Genomic DNA, 5,945 nt, shown 5'->3' with positions numbered 1-5,945 from the left:
ATCGGAGAAACCAACAGTGCTGTCATGTATGCGGCCACTCCCGTTGGATAAGTAAAAACACAAAAGATGGGAACGGCGATGAAAATGATGCACAGTCAAGAAAGAAGCCAGTCAAGATTTTACGGTATTTTCCGCTGATACCAAGGCTTTAAAGGCTTTTCATGTCGTCGAAGACAGCAGAGTCTATGATGTGGCACCATGATTGGACGAACCGATGATGGATTATTAAGGAATCCGGAAGATTCTTTAGCTTGGAAATCATTTGACAATAAATTTCCAAGCTTTGCAAGCGATCCTAGGAGTGTGAGGCTTGGGCTAGCATCTGATGGATTTAATCCTTTCAAGATCATGAGCACTGCGTACAGTACTTGGCCAGTAGTGCTTATTCCTTACAATCTGCCTCCGTGGATTTGCATGAAGCAATCTTTCCTTATCTTATCTATGATTATCTCTGGAGAGAAAGGGCCGGGGAATGATATCGACATTCATTTACAGCCACTTATTGAAGAGTTAAAACAATTATGGGCTGGTGTCGAGACATACGATGTGCTGAGAAAAGAGAACTTTAATTTACGTGCAGCTTTGATGTGGACCATTAATGACTTCCCCGCTTATGCCAATTTATCCGGTTGGAGTACCAAGGGTCGTTACGCGTGTCTTTATTGTGCTGCACAAACATGTTCGTAATGGTTGTACAATGGGAAGAAGTTCTCTTACATGGGGCATCGTCGGTGGTTACCTGAAAATCATAGATTTAGATTTCAAAGTTCTGTATTTGACGGTACTGAAGAGTTTAGAGAAGCTCATTCGCAGACCAGTGGCTCTGAAATCTTGTTCATGTTGGAAGATATGAATTTCATTTATGGGAAGATAAACCAACCGTCAAACACGCAAAGAAATAGAAGATCAAATGATGAGGCTGATGATGACTCTGATGAAGAGGACGATCCTAATAAGGCGGACTTGTGGAAAAAAAGAAGTATTTTTTTGAGCTGCCTTATTGGGAGCATCACCTTTTACGACACAATCTTGATGTTATGCAAATTGAGAAAAATATCTGCGAGAACATTATGGGTACAATTTTGAATGTCGACGGAAAATCAAAAGACAATCTTCAGAGTCGACTTGATTTAGTCCAAATGGGAATTCAGCCTGATCTTCATCCCAATCCACTCCCGAATGGGAAATATCAGTTGCCGCCTTCTATTTTTTCAATGTCGAAGATGAAAAAGAAGTGCTCTGCACGGTGTTGAAGGATATAAAGGTTCCAGATGCGTATGCATCAAATATATCTCGATGTGTTAGTGTTAAAGATCGAAGATTATATTCGCTAAAATCACATGACTATCACATCTTGATGCAAGATTTACTGCCAGTTGCTCTATGATGTTGTATGTCCAAGAAGGTGACGTCTTGTATAATTGAACTATCCAATATAATGAAAGCCATTTGTGGCAAAGTTTTGGATGTTCAAAAACTTCAGAAGGTACAGGACCGAGCCACTTTGACTTTATACAACATGGAGAAAATCTTCTCACATTCTTTCTTCACCATTATGGTTCACTTGATAATCTATCTCCCGCATGAAGCAATTCTTGACGGACCCGTTTTCTATCGATGGATGCATCCCATAGAAAGGTGTTAATTAAAATTTTTAAATTTTTCCTTCATTCACCTCTATGCCTTTAGTTACAACTTTTGATAGTGTTGTATATCGTGTTTAGGTTCCTATCCAAATTAAAGTCCTACTGCCGCAACAAGCAATATCCAGAAGGATCGATTGTTGAAGGCTACTTGGCAGAGGAATGTATGACCTTCTGCTCAAGATATTTGGAAGATGTTGAAACAAGGTTTAACAGACCAAATAGGAATGCTGGACTCACGGACCATAACATCGCCGATACTTATTTGTTCCAAAGTTTTGGAGAACCAATCGGCAAAGTTGAAATTGCAGAATTAGATCATTTATTGTGGGTACAAGCACATCGATATGTTCTGTTTCACCACGAATCAATGGAACCTTTACGGAAGTAAGTTCTACAAATTTGATAAATATTTATCAAATTAAAAATTGATTATATTCTAACAAAGTGAACATTTTTTAACATAGTGAGTACAAACAAATATTGAGATCTCGTTCGCGCTCCCGAAGAACACAACATCGAGATATCAATAAGTTGTTTACTGAATCTTTTCATGAATGGTTAAGCCAAAAGATATGCAGTTGGAGCTTCCGCTTACAAATAATAATGGTTTTTCATAAAATTTTTAATTACCCAGTTTACTTTCCATTCAATAGGTTTGGAGTGGGAAGAATGTAAAAGACGAAGTTAAATGGCTCTCCCAAGGTCCAAATCGAGTGGTTAAAAGATATAGCGCGTTTCTCATCAACGGATTCAGATTTCATACAAAATATCGTGGGAGGTTGAGGAGAATGCAAAATTGTGGAATAGTTGTTAATTCCTCAATTACAAGTTATGCTAGTGCTAGGGACAACAATCCTGTCGAGGGAAATGTGGAATATTTTGGACTTCTTACTGACATAATTGAGTTGGATTACTACGGCAAATGGAAAGTTGTCTTATTTCGAGGTGATTGGGCCGATGTTAATACTGCTCGTGGAATTAAGCAAGATCAATTTGGTTTTACAATGTTGAACTTCACTCGATTGATTCACACAGGACAACAACTGATAGATGAGCCGTATGTATTCTCATATCAAGTCAAACAAGTTTTTTACTCAAAAGATCCAACTGATGAGGGTTGGTACGTTGTACTCCGTAACATCCCTAGAGACTTGTTTGACATGGGCAGTGGAAGTAGAGATAACATCGATGACAGATCAGAAACTTTGCCCTTTCCATAACAAAACTTAAACGATAATATCCCTAGTACTAGTACACAATTTCAATGGGTTCGTCAGGATACGGATGAAGATATTTACGAATAATGATGTAGTAAGATTTTACGATTGTTTAATTATATGTAATATCATAATTTAAATCTTGGTCTTATTATATATTTCAACTATTTTATATGTGTTGTTACTGTTGTAATTAGTTATTAAGTTTTCAACTATTTTATGTGTATTGCAGATAAAATGCCTAGAAGAAAAATTCCAAGAGAAAGCATTGTTCAAAATGCTCTAAACTCGGCAGAAACAAATAGTACTGAACAACAGACAACAATTGAATCTTCGAATGTTTTGAATACACCTGAGGATCCTACAGAAGTTCAAAGTAATTTTACATTTAATTTACATGCGTGTTGACTTATAATTCATTTATTTTTCAAATTCTTATATTATAATATACCATTTGCAGTTGAAAATGGTGGGACGCGCAGAGGTCGAGGACGTACGCTACTTAGAGATTTATACGAGTTAGATCTAGTTGAGCTTGTCAAGGTATGCAGAAACAATTTTGGTCAGCCTGTTGGATCAGAAGCTCGACTTTTAGCAGGATACATGGGCATTTTAGCATGAAATGCGAATATGTTGCCTATCAACTACGAGTCATGGCATCAAATGCCCGATAGCAACAAAAACCAAGCCCTCGACAATATTAAGGTAACAAAATGTTAATGTCATCTGTAATGCTTGGGAAATAGTTTCATTTATATTTACTTTATTAATTTGTGTTTTTTGTAGGCGAGGTTTGCTTTAGAGGTCTCGGATGCTTATGTAAAGAAGGCATTGGGAAAAAGATGGAGAGACCATAAAAGTACTTTGAAGAAAAATTATTATAAGATAAAAACAACCCTCGATGAGAAATTGCAAAATGTCCCGCCGGGTATGCTGAGGTACCAATGGGAAGATGCGGTTAGATTTTGGCATTCGAAGAAAGGCGAGGTATGACATACTTCCAAACTATTGTAATTATTTTGGTTTATAGTATTTACTATTAACATACTAAAAATTTCATAACGTAGGATCGTGAACAAGTTGGAAAAAGCAGCAGGCAGAAACAAAAATTCACTCACACAGCCGGGTCGAGAAGTTTTGCATGTGTAGCTGAGGCGGAGCTATTTTTAGTTTTTTAATATTGTCAAATATGTATAACTTTCCATTAAATAATATTTTTACTACTATATTGTAGGAACGGTCGTCCGGTCAAAAAGTTGGACGCCTTCAACTTTTTGAAATTACACATAGGAAGAAAGATGGATCTGCTATGACTCCTGAAGTTGGTGAAATTATGGTATGTTTACTTAATACGATTTGACTTGTTTTAGTTATTTATAGTGTTTATTTTTTAATGGTTTAATTCATTGCTTGTAATGCGACTATTGTTATGTTGCATTTGTTTTTTTAATATATATTGCGTTCCTAACTATGTGATTTATTTATTAGGAAAAACTAAAGGATAAAAAGGCGGAGTATGAAGCGATTGCTTCTAGTGATAGTTCTGTTCATCCTAAAGACATTGATAACCGGATTATTACTGAAGTTTTGGGTCCTGAAAGGTATGGTCGGGTTCGATTTCAAGGATCGTTTGTTAGCCCAACCCAATATTTTGGATCCAGCTCGCAGCTATACATGGTTTCGGGGAGTCAGGCTCTAGCTGAAGTTCAGAGGTTAAAAGACCAGATGGCTTAGATGCAAGCGACCACAGATGAGGTTCAAAGGAAATATGAAGAACTCCAGCTACAACTTAATGCAGAGGCGGCAGCGAGGGATGCAGAGGCTACAGCGAGAGAAGCAACGGTTCAAAAGAAGTATGAAGAACTTCAGCTACAATTTAAAGCAGATGCGGCATCGAGAGAAGCAGAGCAGAGCAGAAAGTATGACGGACTCCAACAGCAGCTTCAGAGTATGATGAAGATGTTTCAGCAGTCACAACTTCTGCCGTCATAGTATATTGCATAATTATTTTTATCATTTTAACTTTAAACTATTTTTATTAATATTAATATTATTTTATTCGTTTAATTTGAAATATTATATAAATTTATTGATTTTGGCTGGTTTAGATCTGGTTGCTTTTGATTTGTTGCTACAGGAGGGCTGAAAAAATGAAAAATTTTATTTTACAAAAATCCCAACATTAGTGGCGTTTTTTCTGGGCGCCGCTAAAAAACATGATCTTTAACGGCGTTTTTTTCTAAGGCCGCTAAAGAACATGATCTTTAGCGGCGTTTTTTTCTAAGCGCCGCTAAAGAACATGACCTTCAGCGGCGTTTATTTTTGTAAACGCTGCAAATGTTAGCGACGTTGTCGTTAGCGACATTTTTTCAGTGGCGCTAAAAAGCGCCGTTAAAGGCCTGTTCTGGTGTAGTGTGTTAATCGTAACTCTTACTCCACGTTGTAATGCGTGGTTAATCACGTTGTGTGCCTAAGCTTGGCTTGCATTTTGTTAACTTTATAATATGTTCACGATTTCTTCAACTTTCTTTTTCTTGGTTTAGCTTTTTGGAATAGTAAGATACCACTTGTATGTTTTAAATTTTTATTTTTAATGAATTATTATCCAGTATGTAGATATTTTAATCATAAAATTGACTTTTATTCTTTTTTTAGTTAAATTTGATCATTAATATTTTTTAAAAAGAATAGAATAGTTTTCTTTAACGAAGATATTGACTAGAATATTACTTTTTTTTTAACAATGTTGGTTTTGAAATTTGCGTGGCATTTTACTTGTACTTGATGCTGATAAAACACTGTTTATCTTATATGTCATGTTAACAAATAATCTAAAATTTATAAAATATTTAAATTTTAAAAATTTTAAAAATATATAAAAATAACGAGAAGTACATTGCTATTTTTGATAGCATACCTACAACTACCCATAGCTTCTCCTCAAACCCTTAAATAGTAGGATAATGCACTTCAGCGTACTCGAACTCACATTCTCCTGCACTAGAAACAATGCTAATACTAATTGAGCTAAAACTCAATCAACAACCATATTTAACTACTAAAAAATAATCATCACAAATTC

This window comes from Gossypium hirsutum, chromosome D06, assembly GCF_007990345.1.
Source record: "Gossypium hirsutum isolate 1008001.06 chromosome D06, Gossypium_hirsutum_v2.1, whole genome shotgun sequence".
In the NCBI taxonomy this organism is placed as follows: Eukaryota; Viridiplantae; Streptophyta; class Magnoliopsida; order Malvales; family Malvaceae; genus Gossypium; species Gossypium hirsutum.
This window is presented reverse-complemented; position numbering follows the sequence as displayed.